General features: G+C 36.3%; 1 pseudogene; it reads left to right on the plus strand.

Annotated features, from left to right (window-relative positions):
- The first annotated feature begins 1,499 nt into the window (after window positions 1–1,499).
- LOC122738433 lies at window positions 1,500–2,015 on the plus strand (annotated as a pseudogene).
- Window positions 2,016–20,122: the final 18,107 nt, after the last annotated feature.

Below are 20,122 nucleotides of genomic sequence, written 5' to 3' on the forward strand. Positions count from 1 at the left end.
TTTCAACATAATGGTTGACCAAAAATATTTCTGACAAAAATTATATATGTATATATGTGTGTATATATGTATATAATATACACACAGTCTATAGAAAACAATAGAACTATCACATTTTTAGTAAATCACTTTTACAAGAGTAGAAATATACTTAGTCATTAGAGTATTATAACTCTACCCTTTGCTATAACTACCTAAGAAATATTTACATACACGCATCTCTCAATTATCTTCAGTAGCAGCCACACTTAGGTATAGGTTGAGTAGGAAGCTTGTGATTTAAGGGACTTTAGAGCTTGCCACTCCCAAAAAATATACCTGACTCCTCCCCCAGCTCACTGAAGAGCCAGACATCCCTCCTCAATTTCATCTTCTCCTTTGGATTAAGATACTGAAATCTCCAATAATATGCAAAATGTCACTTGGGAAGGGCACATAGTAACCCATTAGCCTAAAGATTAGTTTGTCACATTTGCTATTCACTTAGCTGGGAAGGACTTGAGGGAATGAAACACATATAAGCTTGGGTGTAGGGAGGATAAGGCAGGAGATTAGACTATAGAGGGAGAAAATGGGAAAAGATCAGTCTGGAGAGCAGATCTGTCAGGAGAGTACAGACTCAGGGCCAACATATGATTATTGGGCTTCTTTGGGGAAGGGGGGAGGGTTTCAAAGACAAAATGTCTGGTTCGAAGTTTTGCTAAGAACTTGATTGTTCACATTAATGGAATTTCAGATAAACTAAAAATGCGGGTTATGATTAAAAATAATAGCTAATAAAGCTAGAATTTATAGAGTGCTTTAAGATTTGCAAAGTGCTTTACAAATATTATCTCATTTTATCCTAATAGCAACTCTGAGAGGTAGGTGGCATTAATATCCTCATTTTTCAGATGAGGAAACTGAGGTTGAGAAAAATTAAGTGACTTGCCCTAGTAAGTGATTGAGATTTGAACTCTGATCTTACTGACTCCAGATGCCTTGATCTATCCACTCACCACCTAACTGCATTTCCATTTGCCTGTGAAATAGATGTTTAAATTTACATCTGTATATGGGAATGTCTGATGCTCTGGGAATTCACTTCAAATGAAAAAACTATGGAGACCCCACTCTAAAAGAGCTAGAAATCTACCCACTCCCCCTATCTTTGTGGCCATGCAAAGCTACTCCATGCTGGAAATTTGATGGTTCTCCCTCAGACTGTTGCGTGTTCCCCTTTGGAAAAGGGAGAGTGGGTAAAAGTTTGGGTTTCAAAGGGCTACTCAGCAAGGGAACAAAGTAGAGAGAATTCCAATATTAACAGAACTACTTGTAAACTCATTAAGTGTTAACTCTCTGTAGTAAGTGCTGAAGATAACATCAAAATAAATACTTAAATAGAGTAGTTGCCATTAATAAATTGAAAATTGAGATTTGCTGCTGAAAAGCAAAAATTTGGATAATGTACCCAAGGAAAAAAATTAAGAATTTAATACTTAAAATGTAATTGTCATTCAAATGATGGAACAGGAACATTAGAGGAAGATTATAAAAACTACAAAGTGCTCTAGCACTAAGTTGACATGAAATTGATATGGAAGATGAAGAAGCTGATTTGTGTAGAGCAATTCAGTTTAGTATTCAAGGTGGTTCCAGAAATAATATTTCATGAGATATTCCACAGACATCAGGTACAAATTCACCAACATCTCTTACTTCAGAAGAACTATGAAAGAGAACAGAAGTCTACTCTGAAAAAACAAGAGCAGCCAGAATAGATGACACATATATGTGAAAAATCACCTACAAATACTAATACACTTGAAACTGATCTAGACATAGTTGAAAGGAGAATGATTCCATTTTACTACTGGGAAACTGAGTCTCAAATAGATGATTTTATGACTGAAGAAGGCATACTTCAAGCTGCTATGAATATGTCTTTGGAAACTGTTAGTACTTATTTGAAGACTGGAGGAAAAAATAGCAAAGTGATCAAAAAATATCAAAATATTAATATTCCTCAGCATTGACTCGGTGCAAATATCTCATTTCAGAAATATAGCAGAATAGTACAGTATTCAGAAAAAAAGTAGGGGGAGGTGACTTACAAGTAAAAATGATAGAAAATTCAAAAATGTAATTAGGTAACAACCAAGGTATTTTATTATTTTCCAGTTTCATATAAAGATAGTTTTCAACATTTGTTTTCATAAGACTTTTAGTTCCAAATTTTTCTCTCTCCTTCCCTTCCCTCTCCATTTCCCAAGACAGAAAACAATCTGATATAGGTTATATATGTATAATTACATTAAACATATTTCTACAAATAATATTACTTTAAAAACTAAATCAGGGAGCACCTAGGTGGCACAGTGGAGAAAACACTGGCCCTGGATTCAGGAGGACCTGAGTTCAAATCCAGCCACAGACACTTGACACTTGCTAGCTGTGTGACTCTGGGCAAGTCACTTAACCCTCTTTGTCCCGCCCCCGCAAAAAATTTTAAATCAAAATGTGGCTCCCAGGGATCCTTCATGTATGGATTAGTGGACTTATTTCTATTTGAGTTTAACAATGCTGATCTATATTTCCCAATGCATTTTACTCTGCTCCTTACCCCCAGAGAGCCATCCTTTGTAAGAAATGGTTTCTTTTTTTCTTTTCTTTTCTTTTTTTTTTTTGGTGGGGCAATGAGGGTTAAATGACTTGCCCAGGGTCACACAGCTAGTAAATGTCAAATGTCTGAGGTCATATTTGAACTCAGGTCCTCCTGAATCCAGGGCCAGTGCTTTATCCACTGTGCCACCTAGCTGCCCCCAGAAATGGTTTCTTTTAAGAGAAAAGAAAAGTTCAGTGAAATTAACCAACATTTTGAAAATAAACTAATATTATATGCAGAGCTTTTATATGGAACCTATGTGGAGCATACTTATGGTCCACGTTTGCAAAGAAGCAGAGAGAAGTACATTTGTATACCTCTTCTTTGGAGATAAGACTATTATTATAAGTTTCTAGCATTCCATTTTTATTTTTTGTCATTTTTCTTCTTTACATTCACAAAGTGATAGTCATTTTGTCTATTGTTTTCCTAGTCCTGCTTACTTCATTTTGCATCAGTTCATATGTCTTCTGATGATTCTTTGTATACATTACATTTATATATTATATGTACATTTGTATACATTATATTATATTCTTATAGCACATTAATATTCCATGACACATCTATACCACAATTTGCTTTGTCATTTCCCATTCAATGATCATCTATTTTGTTTTGAATTCTTTGCTACTATTTGTTTGTTTGTTTGTTTGTTTTTGCAGGGCAATGGGGGTTAAGTGACTTGCCCAGGGTCACACAGCTAGTAAGTGTCAAGTGTCTGAGGCTGGATTTGAACTCAGATCCTCCTGAATCCAGGGCTGGTGCTTTATCCACTGCGCCACCTAGCTGCCCTCTTTGCTACTATTAAAAAGTGCTCCTATAAATATTTTGGTGTATATGGGATTCTTTTTTTTTTTTTCATTGATGCCCTCAGAGTTTATGCCTAGCAGCAAAATCTCTGGCTCAAAAGGTACATAGATATAAATGTAATCTGGGTTGAAAAATGCCCAGGGCTATAATTCCAGATCGGTGGAGAGAATGTTTACTTATTGTGTCCACATGAGAATGGAACTAATAGGAGAAATTTGGAGGGGCTAGACAGTCTTCATTCCTACTACTTCAGGAGAGGACAAATATAGCTCCAAACTCTCTTTTGGAAGAAAGCTCTGAGGAGTGCGGGAAAAGCTATACGAAGAGACAGACACGCCAGTGTTTCTGATTAGGTCCCTGCTTTCCAGTTTGCCTTCCCCCTTGAAATGACCAGAATCACGTCTTGAACTTTCAAATAATCGTGCTTCTCAACCAACAATATTCAGGGAAACAGTTAGATATAATTCTTATCTGGTATGCCCTCTCTCAGAAGATAACAGAGTGGCCAACTTTATCTTTTGCTCCCAGCCAGGCAGGAATCAAAGTCTTCCTTGGAGAGGGATGGACAAGTTCCAAGAGATATCTATCAGTGCCCCCCCCCCATCAGCTACATTTAGACAACCCATATGGACACATATATCCTGCATAACCCGCATAGCCTACATATCCTAAATAGGTACTGATGAAATTTAGTAGGATATAACTCATGGCTGGAATATGCTGATACAAAGAAATGCCCTATTGAAAGGGTAAATAGATTAGATAAAATGGGCAGTGGAGTAGTATCATATTTCAAGAAGATAGACTCATGAAAAAACCTATGGGTTGAATAGGGAAGTGTGATGGAGAACACTTTTTGTTGAAGGAACAATAAAGACAAAGAGTGAAGGAATATTATGATGGGAGTATACTATATCCAGAAACAAGAAATAGATAAGGCATTTGGGAAACGGATTACAAATCTGATACAAAGGTATAGTACATTACTCATATAGTAGTGAGGGGAAACCTCAATTGTTGGGACATTTGTTGAAGCTTTTGCTTTCTACTCTAAGTAGTGTAGCTGATTATTTGTTAGTTTTTAGGACAATTTCATCCTTCAAAAAGTAGATGGGAAAAAATTGTGAGAGGAACTGTTACTCTGGTCCTGATTATAACTATTAAAAAGAGCTTGGTTGCTGAAGAAGTAAGGAAGAAAACTGTGGAAAGAAGTGGCCAAACCATCTTAGTATTATTCCTGATTCTTGAGGGGAAAGAAAGCAGGGCATAGTCTGATGTGAATCCTTGATTTGAAGCTAAAGAAATTTTAAAAGTTTATAGACAGGGGCAGCTAGGTGGCGCAGTGGATAGAGCACCGGCCCTGGAGTCAGGAGTACCTGAGTTCAAATCCGGCCTCAGACACTTAACACTTACTAGCTGTGTGACCCTGGGCAAGTCACTTAACCCCAATTGCCTCACTAAAAAAAAAAAAAAAGTTTATAGACAGCATAGGTTCCATTGATAAAATATTTTACAAAGGAAATCAGTTTAAGAAGTGTATGATGCTTCTAAGAAAAAAATTATGATAACATAAATATAAATTATTCTGAGGAGAAAGAAAAAGGTAAATTCTTTTAAAGGACTTTAACCTGTTATGTAAATGTAAATTGTGATTACTATGTGCAGAAAACTCATAGACCCACTTAAATTTTAAAAGGACATGTATGGAAGAAGAAAGCAAGATAGTTGACTGAAAATGAACAGCAACAACAAAAAGTGTCAAAGGCTTGTAAGAAAAGAGTTAAGAATGTTCCATCCCAGAGTGAGCTAAAGAGAATGATGAATATTAAGGACAATAAAAAGATTTGTGTTTGCTTGTTTTTAGCTATTTTGGGGGAGGGAAGAAAACAAAAGAAGGGACAAGACCATTGCTCAAGTTAATGGGATGAGGACAGCAATGATAGAGAGAAGGCAGAATGAATTATTTTGCTTCTGCTTTCTCTACCAAAGAGAATGAGCATCAGATTGAGAAACAGAACAAAGAACGGAGCACCAAAGAATAATGATTAATGGCTTGATGTCAACTTAAGAGTAAGGTCTGGAGTGGAACACTCTAGGGCACTGTCCTTGGCCATTTTTGTTCAACATTTTTACCAATATCTTGGATGAAATATGCTGATGACATAAAGTTATTCAGGATAGCAAACATAATGGATGACAGAATTAGGATACAAAATGATCTTGATAAGCCAGAACAATAAAATAAGATGAAATTTATTGAGGATAAATTAAAAATCTTACATTTGGGTTGAAAAAAATCAATTCTACAAATAAATGCAAGATGAGACAGTCATAGTTCATAAGGAAAAAACCCCAAGGGGTTAGTAAACTATGAGGCCAACGTGAATCAATAATGAGATGTGGCAAACAAAAAACCTATTGTGGTCCTAGGTTGCATTTATAGAGGTTCTTTTTGTGGTGGTGGTCAATAGTTATGATAATAAATTTGAATTTAGAGTGTTTCTTCCTAACTCTCCCACATATTAATATAAATAGTACCCTAAGATGATATTTCTCAGAGTAGCTATCATGAGAGAATTCTGAAGAAACTAGAATATTCCTTCTGCCCTTTCAGGATCCCTTTATTTCCAAGGAAACAAAGACACATCTAGCTTTCGTCTGTTCCCCTTCCCCACCTTGAATTGGCAGTTTGGCCCAGATAAACTAGGCTTAGTGTTATTTTTTTCTGGTACAATGGTGGTGTGAACTGAATAAGATTAAGATTAAGATGATATGACAAATAATAGGTACTTTTTATTCAAAGAGGCAAGTAATCTATATGAACTTTAAATGGGAATGCTTAACACATATAAAGAAAATATTTTTATTGAATTTGTAACTTGAGTCATGGAAGCATGAAGGGTTAATTTGGGACAGGACAGCATCCATTGCTTTATGCGTGAACTCCCACCCAGAAACTGAAGAAAATCTCAAAGAAACATAGAAGGGAGAAAATCTAACAGAATTAAGGAATTCTAAAGTTTAAAAGGTCCTCAGTAAGTAAACTTGGGGAAAAAAATTCTTATGCAGCATATTTGGCAAGTGGTTGAAGTCGTCCAATGAAGGGGGAAACTGCCTAGAGGCGACAGATCCTACTTATGGTTACCTCTAAGTGTTAGGAAGTTTTAACTGACATCTACCCCTTAATAGCCAGTACACTGAGACTAACCTCATACTTGCAAGCACATTGGCCATAATATATCTAAGAAAGTTTTATTACTAGAGAAAGAAAAGCCAAAGAGTATTTTATACTATCCATCTGAATTATAGTATTCCTAGTTTCAACAGAACTGTATACTGAATAATCCCCAGAATCCCACTCCCACAATGAGGGTTAATCTCACCCCCATCCACAGTGATGGGTTGTGAAAAATTATCAATTATTTTTTTAAATTATTTTATTTTTAATTTATGGAATAAAACAAGCATTTCTATAACATAGTATAAATAAAAAAGATGATTATCCATGAAACTTCAAATCTACCTTGCACAACTTGCTATTCCCTCCAAACTCAAAACAGTTCTCATACAAATTTCTTTTTTTCTTCTCTGCCCCTGCCCTAGAGATGGCCACCATTAGACACAAATAGGTATCTATGCATATGTAAATTTTTTTCTAAACATACTTTTATTTATCAGTTCTTTCTCTGGATGCAGATGGTGTCTTTCTTCATTTGCCCTTTATAGTTAATTTGGGCATTTATAATAGTCACTTAGGGTCATTCTTTTTTTTCTTTTTAAATCATAAAAATATTTTATTATTTTCCAGTTTCATGTAGAGATAGTTTTCAACATTTGTTTTTATAAGATTTCTAGTTCCAAATTTTTTTCTCTCCCTCACTTCCCTCACCCTTCCTCAAGATAGAAAGCAATCTGATATAGGTTATATATGTACAATCACATTAAACATATTTCTGCATTAGTCATATTGTGAAAGAATCAGAACAAAAGTAAGAAAACTCAAAAAAAAGTAGAAACAGTATGATTCAATCTAAATCCAGATTCTACAGTTCTTTTTTCTAGATGTGTAGAGCATTTTTCCATCACAAGTCCTTTGGAATTATCTTGGATCATTGTATTTCTGAGAAGAATTAAGTATCATAATTGATCATCACACGATGTTGTTGATACTGTGTACAATGTTCTCCTGGTTTTGCTTATTTCATTCAGCATCAATTCATGAAGTCTTTCCAGGTTTTTCTGAGATCACCTGCTTATCATCTTTGGAGGGGGGGCAATTGGGGTTAAGTGACTTGCCCAGGGTCACACAGCTAGTAAGTGTCAAGTGTCTAAAGCTGGATTTGAACTCAGGTCCTCCTGAATCCAGGGCTGGTGCTCTATCCACTGTGCTACCTAGCTGCCCCTCTGCTTATCATTTCTTACAGCAACAATAATATCGCATTACATTCATGTACCACAACTTGTTGTCATTCCCCAGTTGATGGGCATCTCTTCAATTTCCAATTCTTTGCTACCACAAAAAAGAGCTGCTATAAATATTTTTGTACATGTGGGTCCTTTTCCCTTTTTTATGATCTCTTTGGGATATAGACCTAATAGTGGTATTGCTGGGTCAAAGGGTAAGCACGGTCTTATTTAAGGTCATTGTTAAAACAATTTTGCTGTTACTGAATAAAATGTTCTCTTGATTCTGCTCATTTCACTCTTCATTCTTTCATGTAAGTCTTTCCATGCCTTTCTAAGATCATTGAGTTCATCATTTTTTTATAGCACAGTAGTATCCTATCACAATCATTCACCACAACTTGTTCAGTCATTTCCCAATTGATGGGCATCCCTGCAATTTCAAACCCTTTTCTAAAGCATTTCAGCAGCATTTAGCTATTGCTGCCCCTACCCCCCCCTGCCCCCCCCCCCCCGCTTTTCGGAATGAATATACCATCCTTCCCACCAGTGTTTTCTTACAGGTGTCCTCGCATAGGTATTCACTCTAAGTGTTTTGGGGAACTGTTATTCTCTCTGGTTATTCATAGAGAAGAGATGAGCAGAAAGGGTTCATTTCCTGGGTTGTCTGTGGTTCCAGCTCTTTCTGGAAGTGCTCTTTAATTTAGCAAAAGGGAATCAAATCAGAGGTTTCCCCTAAGACCAAAAGGAGGAACTCAGTATCATCTCTGAGGACCAACAAACTGTCACTCCTGAGGGTTTTACCTTAAAACCCTTTTCTCTACTGATTTAGCACAGATTTCATATTTAGATTGAGTGAAAAAATCCCCTCTCTATCTTTTGATATTGTTAAAGATCACCTCTTACTTTATAACTTTTATGCTGCCTTGTAAGATGCTACACTCTCATGGTTCTCTTACTGTCTCTCTGATCATTTTCTATTTTGCTGACTTCATATCCTCTTCTCACCCCCTGAATTTGGGTTTTATCTTCTGACCTCTTCTGTTTTTCTCTACATTCTCTTCTTTGGTGATCCCATTTACTTCCATGACCTCCACAATACTTCTATGTAGATGACACCTAAATTTTTGCCTCTCTTCCTAAAATCTGCTCCTAATTTCCTATCTCTCCTAAGAGTATTAACATACTCCCAGTCACCCGGACTGATAACTTTGAATTTATCTTTAACTCATCCTTCTCCCTCACTCCCCCATCTTTCCAAGTCTTGATTTTTAGCTACTCTGATTTTGTCTTTACAATATCTTTTATCTTTGCTTTTTACTGCAACCACCCTTAGTCTCTTGTTAACTCTTAAATGGGTATTGTAATAGCCTCCGAACTGATATTCCTGCTTCAGGCTTATACTCTTTCCAATTCTTCCTTCAATCCATTTCCTGAATATTCTTCATAATGCATCACTCTGATCAGTTAAACTTCTCCTCAAAATTTTAGTACCTGAGGGGGCAGCTAGGTGGCTCAGTGGATAAAGCACCGGCCCTGGATCCAAGAGGACCTGAGTTCAAATCTGAATTCAGACACTTGACACTTACTAGCTGTGTGACCCTGGGCAAGTCACTTAACCCCAATTGCCTCACACACAAAAAATGTAGTAGCTGCTCATTGTCTAGTTAATGAAGTAAAAACTGATTCTGTCAAAGGGGGTGGGAAATGATCCAAAGTATAAAAAGACATAGAAATAAAATAATAACTGGTGATTTTAATATTGCACTTTAAGTTTTGAACAAATCTAAGAGAAAAATAAATTAAAATATAGAATTGAACAGATTGTTGTAGAAAGAGCTAAAAAATTTATGGTGACAGGGCAGCTAGGTGACACGGTGGATAGAGCTGTGTGACCCTGGGCAAATCACTTAACCCCAATTGCCTTACCTCCCCCTCTCCGCCCCCCCCAAAAATTATGGTGTCTTTGAAATGGAACTGCAAAAGAATATGAATATTCCTTAGTATATGTGCATTAGGTCATAGACATTTTGAAAAAATATGAAAAGGAAAAATAGTAAACATATTAATACTATATCACAATACCATTTAGACCACAGCACACTAAAAATAGTCATCACTTCAAAGAGAACAAACAAGAATCAGAGATTCCAATGGAGAAAATGAAATCATAAATAATGAATGGGTCAAAAAAGCAAATCATAGAAATAATAATTATGTGAAAGAAATTATAATGCTGCAACAACATGCCCAAACATTTCTGAATTAATATAAAGGTAGTTTTCAGCGGAGAGATTATATCCCTAAAAACATGCATTAATCCCCCCCCCTTCCCACAAAAGGAGAGAGGATTGGTAAATTGAAGATGCATTTTAAAAATTAGAAAGCCAACAAATCAATGAACTGAAAATAAGCAAAAAAGAGGAGATATTGAAATTTTAAAACCAAAAAGACTGCAGGAATGATTTTTTAAATTTCAAAAGTTTTTTCTCTGAAAAGACTAACAAAATTGATAAAGTTTTAATGAACATGATTAAAAAAGAAGGGAGCAGAAACTCAAATCAGCAAAACAGCAAATCAACAAGGTAAAAACAGAACAAATTCAGAAGAAATAAAAAAAATTAGGAAGCTTCTATGTACAATTATATACCAAAACTGAGAACACAAAAAAATAGAATATCTTCAAAAATATAAAATACCCAGACTAATAAAAGTCGAAATAGAGCTTGTAAATATTTTAATTTGGGAAAAAAGAAATAGAACTAGCTATAGAAGAACGACTAAAGAAAAAACTACTGGTCCTGATGGATCCACAGGAGAGTTATATCAAAGTTTTAAAGAACAACTAGTATGAATATTTCGAGGGGGAAGGATAAAGCAAAGGAGGAGAATTATAGACCAATATCACTAAGGAGTAAAAGATCAGAAAATTTAAATTAAATCCTGTTAGATGATAATAATCTAGCCAAGAAATCATTAGTTATGACCAAGTTGGATTTATACCAAGGATGATTCAACACTAAGAAAACAATCGGGGGCAGCTAGGTGGTACAGTGGATAGAGCACCAGCCCTGGAGTCAGGAGTACCTGAGTTCAAATCGGGCTTCAGACACTTAACACTTACTAGCTGTGTGACCCTGGGCAAGTCACTTAACCCCACTTGCCTCACTAAAAAGAAAAAAAAAAAAGAAAACAATCAATATAACCAATCACATTTTTTAAAAAGGCATTCCAAGTCACACAATTATTTTTAAATCCAGAAAATACCTTTGACGAAGGACAACTCTCATTTATGCTAAGAAAAAAACCCTATTAAACCCTATAGCCATAGAAGGAACATTTTTTAGAACCATAAAAATATGAATCTCTAACCAAAAGCAGCCATCATATGTACTGAACATACATTAGAAGCTTTCCTAAAAAAAAAAAAAGAAAGAAAATTTTAAAAAAGAAACTTTCCTAATAAATACTAGAGTAAAGCAAGGATGCCCAGTCTCTCATTATTTAATGCAGCTCTGAAAATGCACTAGGAAATTAAAGGCAAAAAAATAATATTTTTAAAAATTAAAAAAAAAAGAAATTAAAGGCATTAAGCTAGGAAAGGAGATAAAATGATCCCTGTTTACTGATGACATCATGGTTTACTTTTTAAAATCCTAAAAAATTACAATGATACTGAGATAATTAATGGCTTCAACAAAGTTGCAGGCTATAAAATAAACCTACAAAAATCAACAGTACTTTAATATAACATAAGAAGTAATGATAGAATGGGAAAACATACTCAAAATAATTATAAAATGTATAAAATATCTGAGGAGTGATCTACCAAAGCACAACAAATACTTGTATAGATTAATTTACAAAGTGCTCCTAGAAAAAATAAAGAACTACGTAAATAGCTGGAGAAATATTCCATGCCCATTGTTGGACTGTGCCAGAATAATACTACAAAAGTTAATTTGTAGCTTTAATTCTATATAACTCAAACTATCCAAGGAATGGTTTTGAGAACTTGACAAATAATAAAATTTATTTAGAAAAATAAAAGATCTAGAATATTTAGGGCATATTGAAAAAAGTTAGGAATGATAGACAAATAACACTTCCAGATCTAAAAATGTATTATATAATAGCAGTCATCAAAATAATTTGATATTGTGTAAAAAAAAAATAGAGAAGTAGATAAATGGAACAGACTAGATAAGGGAGAATGAGAAACAATGGAACTCAGCCAGTATTTGATAAACCAGAAAAGATATTAAAAACTACTGATAAAGCTGGAAAGCAGTCTGATAGAAATTAGGAATAAACCAGCATTTTACATCATTCCATAATAAATTTTAAATCTTATATAATCTTATTATTAAGGATCATAACAATAAATTTGTAAGAAAAATGAATCACAAACCTTTCATAGCTATGGGTAGAAGATGTATTTTTAACCAAATAAGAGATAGAGATAATCACTAATGATAAAATAGATAATTTCAATCACATGAAACTGAAAAGCTTCTGCACATATAAAATCAATGTATCAAAATAAAGAAAGGAAGACGTCAAATGAGAAAAAAATTTTTCAATCGAATTTCTCAGATAAGGGTTTCATATACAAGATCTACAGAGACAAATACATATACACACACACACATATGCACATGTGCATATATATCAGGCATATGACATATATGTCCATATCAGACGTATATACATATATGTATATTTATGAACAAAAGCATTCCACAAAAGGGAAGTGGTCAAAAGATATGAATAAATAATTCTCAAAAGAAGAATTGTAAACTTTTAATAATGATATGCAAGAATGCTCCAAATCACTAATAATAAGAGAAATGAAAACCAAAACAATCCTAACATTTTACCTCATAACCTGCAGTTTGGCAAAGATGACAAAAGACAGGAAAGATCAATGTTGCAGGGGTTGTGGAAAAATAGGCATCCTAATGCATTAATGGTGAGGCTATGAACCAGCACAACCATTTTTAAGAAGTATTTTTGTAAATAAGTGAGTGAGGGGGCAGCTAGGTGGTGCAGTGGATGGGGCACCGGCCCTGGATTCAGGAGTACCTGAGTTCAGATCCGGCCTCAGACACTTGGCACTTGCTGGCTGTGTGACCCTGGGCAAGTCACTTAACCCCCATTGCCCCGCAAAAAAAAAAAAAAAAAAGTGAGTGAAATACTCATACCCTTTGACCCAGAAATTCTACTGTAAGGCTTATACCGAGGAGATCATTGATAACAAGAAAGTTTCTATATACCCCCAAAATATTTATAGTAGCTCTTTTTTTTTTTTGCTTTTTTTGGGGGGGCGGGGCAATTGGGGTTAAGTGACTTGCCCAAGGTCACACAGCTAGTAAGTGTCAAGTGTCTGAGGTCGGACTTGAACTCAGGTCCTCCTGAATCCAGGGCCAGTGCTCTATCCACTGCACCACCTAGCTGCCCCTTATAGTAGCTCTTTTTATAATAGCAAGAACTCAAAACAAAGTAGATTCTCACCAATTGGGGAATGACTAAACTAACTGTGGTGTATGGATATAATGGAATATTACCACGCTTAGAGAAATAATGACTATGATGAATACAGAGAAGCATGGAAAGACCTAAATGAATTGATAAAGAATGAAGTAAGAAGAACAAAAACAAGAAAAACCAAGGTACACAATAAGTACAACAATGTAAATGTAAAGAACAACCACAAAACAACAAAAATGAATGTTGCAACATTACAAAGAACAAGCATGTCCTCAAAGAAGAGATATGAGAAGACACATTCCTCCATTCCTTTGTAGAGATGGGATTGCATGTATTTTTAGAATTTTTTAATGTGTTGATTGATTTTGTTTATTTCCCCACCCTCTTTTCTTCCTGTTTTTTGTTTTAAAAATAGTCTTTGTAATATGTAGGATATTTCTCTGGAAAGGGGAAAGGGATACATATTTGGAGAAATTTGGACAAGGTAAAGATGTCATTTAAAAAATTTCAAAACTGATTCTGGGATTCAAAACCCTCTACAATGAAATTAAAATCAACATCTCTAGGGGCAGCTAGGTGGCTCAGTGGATAAAGCACCGGCCCTGGATTCAGGAGTACCTGAGTTCAAATCCAATCTCAGACACTTGACACTTACTAGCTGTGTGACCTTGGGCAAGTCACTTAGCCCCCATCGCCCCACAAAAAAACAAACAAAAAATCAACATCTCTAACAATTCCTTTTTACATAATTTCCATTTCCACTGAACTGAACTTATCTCCATCCCCTCTACTCATTGTGTTCTGTCCTGTCTCTGTGCCTTTGCTTAAGACACCACCTAAGCCCATACTTCTTTTCCTTTCTGCCCTTCCCCAAGCCATTTCAGGCTGCTCAAATTCCTTCCTTTAAGATTCAATTAAAATGGGGCAGCTAGGTGGTGCAGTGGATAGAGCACCAGCCCTGGAGTCAGGAGTACTTGAGTTCAAATCCGGCCTCAGACACTTAACACTTACTAGCTGTGTGACCCTGGGCAAGTCACTTAACCCCAATTGCCTCACTAAAAAAAAAAAAAAATTCAATTAAAATGCCCCCTCTTCCATGAAGCTTTCCCTGTCTTCCTCAGTTAATAGTTATCTTTCCTTCCATAAATTTCTTATGGTAATTCACCTTCAACTCTCTTCTGCACTAAACTACTCCTATCATAAGTATTTGTATATATGCCTTTCCCCTTCATTGGATTGCAAGTTTCTTGAAAGCAGTGTATATCACACCTATAGGTGTACATTATTTTAATTAGGTTCATAATTACATTAGATAAGAAACTCCTAAAGAGGAAACTCCCTTTACCATTGCAGACCAGCACCTACCCCATTACAGAATCTTAGAAAGCTCCCTTGGGCTCTGACAAATTAAGTGACCTGTCCAGAGACATTAGGTAGCAGGGGTAGGCCTTGGACCCAGGTCAGCTCTTTATCTACTACTCCCATGTGGCTTGGCATATAGTAAGCATTTCATAAATATTCTAATGAATTTTAGCTATCAGTTCCTGTGCTATTACCATTCTCCTAAACCTGCTTAGGAGGAAGTAGCTGGTGAGGGAGGAAAGATCCTAGCCAACACCAACAGTATTTCTTTAGGACATATTTCTTGTATAAATGGAATTTTCTGTGTTACAGAACAATTCCTTAGTTTTGAATACTGGTTTACCCATTAAATGCAGCAAGGGAAAAGTTAGTCTTTGTCCTAATATTTAATTTTTAATTATATACTTCTCTCTGTTAGCAATTTATTCATTCTTTCTTTCCCTCTCTAATACCATACATGTTTGTGCGCGCGCGCACACACGCACACTGTACTGTGGGTGCTGCGCCTTTAAAAATCTGGTTAGCAAGTCAAAATGTCAAATCCTTTAGTCAGTGGCAGGTATGAAAAGCAGTATGCCTGTCATCGCTGAGCCAAACTACTTGCCGAATATTCCATATGTCAGGTGCTTAATTTAGGTTGGATCAGGAGAGAAAGAAAGTTCAAAAACACATTCCTTTCTCATTGCTCTTTATAGGGTTTCTTTCCTTTACAAGCAGATACAGCAGTCTCTTGCAAAATGCTTTTGATGCTAGGAACAAGACATCATTTCAATTTATTCACCCAACCACTTAAATAAATAGAGCCATTGGGTTAAGTTTATTGTTCTGCTGAGAATAAGGGTTGTGGCTGGCCTTGGATTGATGGAATTTAATGCCATTCCCATAGCAGTGCTGACAAATTGGGATAAAATATTTGGCATTTGTACCTTATCCAGGGACAAATGACCAACTTTGCTTTATAGCCCTTCTCTGCAGCTAGTCAGTGGGTGGGCTGGCCAGGATTTACATCTTTTTTCAGTTTTTATGTAATATTTCAAATGCAGTGCCTTCCATTTTACGATATATTTGACAAAATCCTATTTGTCTCATAAAATTTTCAAAATGTCCATGTTCCTAAAATTCCCGATAGTCTGGTATCTAGCAGCTCTATGACCTCGCAATTTGTGTATAGAATTCATTGTTTTGACAAGCTAAGGAACAAAATATATGCCAAATAATTTGAAGGCCAAAGTTATATGAATAGTTATACTAGAAATGCTATCTTATCTTTAGTCAAGTTACCATCCAAATTCCATACTAAATCTTTCCCAGCTTTTAGCATTTTTGTCTATTCAAATAGTCTATTATAACACACCAGAATGGGGAGGGTGGAGGGGGCTGACACTTATTGCTCCCTTTATAGGGGAGGTAATTGGGTTGCACAGTGGTTAGGCTACTAGATGAGTGGTCAAGAAGACCTGAGTTCAAATCCAGTCTCAGGGGGGCAGCTAGGTGGCGCAGTGGATAGAGCACCAGCCCTGGAGTCAGGAGGATCTGAGTTCAAATCCAGCCTCAGACACTTAACATGTACTAGCTGTGTGACCTTAGGCAAGTCACTTAACCCCAATTGCCTCACCAAAAAAAAAAATCCAGTCTCAGATGCTCACTAGCTGTGTGACCCTGAGCATGTCATTTAACCTGTTTGCCTCAGTTTCCTCAATTGTAAAATGATGATAATAACACTCCCTCACAGAGTTGTTATGGAATCGAATAAGATAATATTTGTGAAAAACGCTTAGCACAATGCAAGGCACATAGTAAGCATGAGATATGTGATTTTCCTTTCTTTCTACTTATAATCTATTTTCCCTGACTCTATGCTAGCTTCTGATTAGACTTTAGATTCCACTCCTTTCCCCTCTTTTTTCCCCATTAGATTTGACATTCCTAGTGAACTTAGCTTGACTTGGCTTGCCTTTTGGTTTTACTATCTTAACACAGTTTGGACCACAATGCTTTTCCTCAGGAGAGGCCTTCCCCTGAGCCCTGGTGATTGCCCTTAATTATCATTATGTGTCTATCTCCATTTTCTTGGCCTCCCTATGGAATGGAGACCTGGCAGTCAGCTATTATTATTATTATTCCCAAGAAAATCTGGTGACTAAATAGGCCAAAAGGGAATATAACAACAGCTGGTTGCTATCGAAGTGAAGGAGTCTGATGTCAGAGTTGTGGGGAAATGAAATGACATAGAAGATACATAAGAAAACATGTAACAGGCAGAGCCATCACACTGAGAGCTGGAAGAAACTAAAGAAGTCACCATGGGGTAGCTAGGTGGCACAGTGGATAAAGCACCAGCCCTGGATTCAGGAGTACCTGAGTTCAAATCCCACCTCAGACACTTGACACTTACTAGCTGTGTGAACCTAGGCAAGTCACTTGATCCCCATTGCCCCCCCCCCCAAAAAAGTCACCTAGTCAGACATCTCACGATGTAGGAATATCATCTATTTCATTCCTGATAAGTGACCATCTAGCCTCTGCTCAAACACCTCTGAGAGTGATGGAGGTCTCACCACTTCTAAAAGCAGTCTGTTCTATTGTTGGGCATCTCTGATTATTAACAAGTTCTTTACGTAAAGGACACTGGGACACAAGTCTTTTATCAAACTGCTTTTGACAAAAGCAGTTGCTGAAGTTAGGTCTGCCTTGACAGTTCACTTGTAAAGGACATAGGTCTGCTTGTATTATTCTTATATTGAGCTTCTCATAACCTATATCTATGTAGTAGTAGTAGTAGGCTTCCACCAGTTGCGGACAACCATGGATCAGCGCCTTGAAGAGCCACAGGCCACAGTGTGGCTGTGCAGTCCGATATGGGAGCCACAGCTCCTGCCACAACGAGGACATCGGAAAACTGCACTCTCTGTTGCCCATTGGTTCCTGCATCTCATTCGTTTTTCTTCCTCCCGAGCTTGAAGGCCCATCCCAGCTGCGTGCAAGCTGCTATGTACTACTAGATATTCCCAAAGACTATTGGATAAGCCCCTTGCCCAACACCATGTTATGTATAGCATTTACCTCCTCACTATGTGCTCAAATCTGGTTCTGTTGATTGTTTTTAGGTAAGTCTGCAGTATTCACTTCCCCTTTCCTAGATGAGAATTTCCTATTTTTCCATATTTTAAGTCCCTTGTATTTGTAATTTTTAATAGTACTTTGGTGCTTTGTCACATTGGTAAACCACAAACTGTGAGATATTTATCTTGTCTTTACTGTGTTATTACAGATTGTGCAGCAATAAATATTTTGTACAAATAAATATACAGAGTATCCCAAAAGTCTTAATGCAGTTTTAAGCTACATGTATTTTAAAAATTACATCCTTTGACATATTCCCAGGGATGTGCCAATGAGAGTTCAGTCCTTAGAGAATTATCACATTTGGGGCAGTTAGGTGGCGCAGTGGATAGAGCACTGGCCCTGGATTCAAGAGGACCTGAGTTCATATCCAACCTCAGACACTTGACACGTACTAGCTGTGTGACCCTGGGCAAGTCACTTAACCCCAATTGCCTCGAAAGAAAGAAAGAAAGAAAGAAAGAAAGAAAGAAAGAAAGAAAGAAAGAAAGAAAGAAAGAAAGAAAGAAAGAAAGAAAAGGGGAAAAAAAGAGAATTATTAGATTTACCCTACCTGATGTATACACAGTAAGCACAGATATTCTCTATCTGGTTCCAATCCAACACATGGAACTTGAGTTTGAAAGTCCCCTATTTCACTGAATGTCCATTTTTTCTGCCCTGAAAGATTAGGCTCAATTTTTCTGGGTAGTTGATTCTTGGTTGTAATCCAAGCTTCTTTGCCTTCAGAATATCATATTCCAAGCACTCAGATTGTTTAAAGTAGAAGCTGCTAAATCTTTCATAAATCTGATTGTGGCTCCTTGATATTTGAACTATTTCTTTCTGGCTATTTGCAGTATTTTCTCCAACTGGAGAATTCTGGAATTTGGCTATAATACTCCTTGGAGCTTTCATTTTGGGATCTCTTTCAGCAAGTGATCAGTGGATTCTTTTTTTTTCCCTTTTTTTTTTTCCAGTGGATTCTTTAAATTACTATTTTACCCTCTGGTTCTAAGATATCAGGGCAGTTTACCTTGATAATTTCTTGAAAGATGCTGTCCAGTCTCCTTTTTTGATCATGGCTTTCAGGTAGTGCAGTAATTCTTAAATTATTTCTTCTGGATCTATTTTCCAAGTCAGATATTTTCCCACTGAGGCATTTTACATTTTCTTCTATTTTTTTCTCATTATTTTGATTTTGACTGATTCTTTTTTTATAATAAATCATTTTATTTAAAGATTTGATCCAAATTCTATTCCTTTTTCCCTCCATCCCCTCCCCCCTCTCTTAGGTGGTAAGCAATCAGATATAGTTTATATATGTGGAATTACGTAAAACATTACCATATTAGTCCTTTTGTATACAAAACTCAAATAAATGAAAAATGAGAAAAATAAAATGAAAAATAGCATGCTTCAGGCTGTTTTCAATTAATATTAGTTCTTTCTTTGGAGGTGGATAGTATGCTTCATCATTAGTCTTTTGGGATTGTCTTAGATCATTGTATCGCTGAGAATAGTTGTCATTCAAAGTTCTTCATTGAACAATCCTGTCAGTGTGCACAACATTCTCCTGGTTGTGCTTATTTCACTATACATCAGTTCATATAAGTCTTTCCAGGCCTTTCTGAAGTCATCCTGCTAGTTATTTCTTTTTTTTCTTTTCTTTCTGTTTTTTTTTTTTCAGGGCAATGAGGTTTACGTGACTTGCCCAGGGTCACACAGCTAGTAAGTATCAAGTGTCTGAGGCCAGATTTGAACTCAGGTCCTCCTGAATCCCGGGCTGGTGCTCTATCCACTGTACCACCTAGCTGCCCCCTAGTCATTTCTTACAGCACAATAATATAACGTTACAGTTATGTACCACAGCTTGTTTATCCATTGCCCAATTGATGGGCATTCATTTGATTTCTGATACTTAGCTACCATAAAAAAGAGTTGCTATAAATATTTTTATACAAATAGGTCTTTTTCTCTTTGGGGGGGATATCTTTGGGATATAAACCTAGCAGTGGTATTGCTGGATCAAAGGGTATGCACAGTTTTATAGCCCTTTGCACATTTGACTGATTCTTGATGTCTCATGGAGTCATTAGCTTCTACTTGCCCAATTCTAATTTTTAAGGAATTGTTTTCTTCAGTGAGATTTTTTTTTTTAGTGAGGCAATTGGGGTTAAGTGACTTGCCCAGGGTCACACAGCTAGTAAGTGTTAAGTGTCTGAGGCCAGATTTGAACTCAGGTACTCCTGATTCCAGGGCCGGTGCTCTATCCACTGCACCATCTAGCTGCCCCTTCAGTGAGAT

This window comes from Dromiciops gliroides, chromosome 2 (assembly GCF_019393635.1).
Source record: "Dromiciops gliroides isolate mDroGli1 chromosome 2, mDroGli1.pri, whole genome shotgun sequence".
Classification (NCBI taxonomy): Eukaryota; Metazoa; Chordata; class Mammalia; order Microbiotheria; family Microbiotheriidae; genus Dromiciops; species Dromiciops gliroides.